Raw genomic sequence first — 939 nt, 5'->3', positions numbered from 1 at the left:
ATCGCGAGTAGTCACAACGAGAAAACCGTCTCTAAAGTCGTGTACCACGCAAACATCAATACACGTAAGTTTGAGGGTTTAAACAACTCATTTATTTCATGTCTTTACTGTTTTTATGAGTTTGTATGCATGAACGATGCACAACACAATTCAAATATAGGTTAGACGAGCCAAAACCGAGTGTTGGCCCAACACAGAAGCCCTTTGCTATGCAAAGTGGCTCGCGCCTCATGTAGGTGTCCAGGTCAAACTCAACCGTGTTTGTTCTCGTCTTTCCTCTTTATTTTATTTCTTATTTGTAATCGTTTTTACCATTTCAAATGTTTCAAATCATTTTTATGACAAACTTTTTAGCCATAAATTATAATCATCCTTGGTTCCTAATACCATGGCGGTTTAATCCGTGACTCGGTGATATTAATTGGTTAATTACATTTTAAAAGAAAGTTTTTCTTTTATTTACCATTTTAATTCATTTTTTATGATAAGCATATTTTGACCATTACATAAATCATCCTTGGTTCTTTATACCATGACGGTTACTCCGTGATTCGATGATATTATTGGTTAATTACATTTTAAAGGGTATTTTAACCCCTTTTTATTTAATTTACCATTTTTATCATTTGTTTACATTTGTAAATATATTAGTCATAATTCATAATCATCCTTGGTTCTTTATACTATGTCGTTTTAATCCGAGTACGATGACAAACATGACTAATTACAAATAATTGAACTTAACATAATTAGTTCAAATCAAACATTTTCCTTTTACCATTTTATTATACTTTTCAAACATGCAAATTCGACAACGAATGTTACTAACACAATAGTAATTATTCCGAGTCATGCAAACAACATTTGCAAATCTTTCATCATAAATACGGTTTTAAATAACCTTTTCAAGAACCAGGAGACGCCCCCTTAGGTCGGCTC

The sequence above is a fragment of the Silene latifolia genome, chromosome Y, assembly GCF_048544455.1.
Source record: "Silene latifolia isolate original U9 population chromosome Y, ASM4854445v1, whole genome shotgun sequence".
In the NCBI taxonomy this organism is placed as follows: Eukaryota; Viridiplantae; Streptophyta; class Magnoliopsida; order Caryophyllales; family Caryophyllaceae; genus Silene; species Silene latifolia.
The sequence above is the reverse complement of the archived record's forward strand: the minus strand, read 5'-3'. Positions refer to the sequence as shown.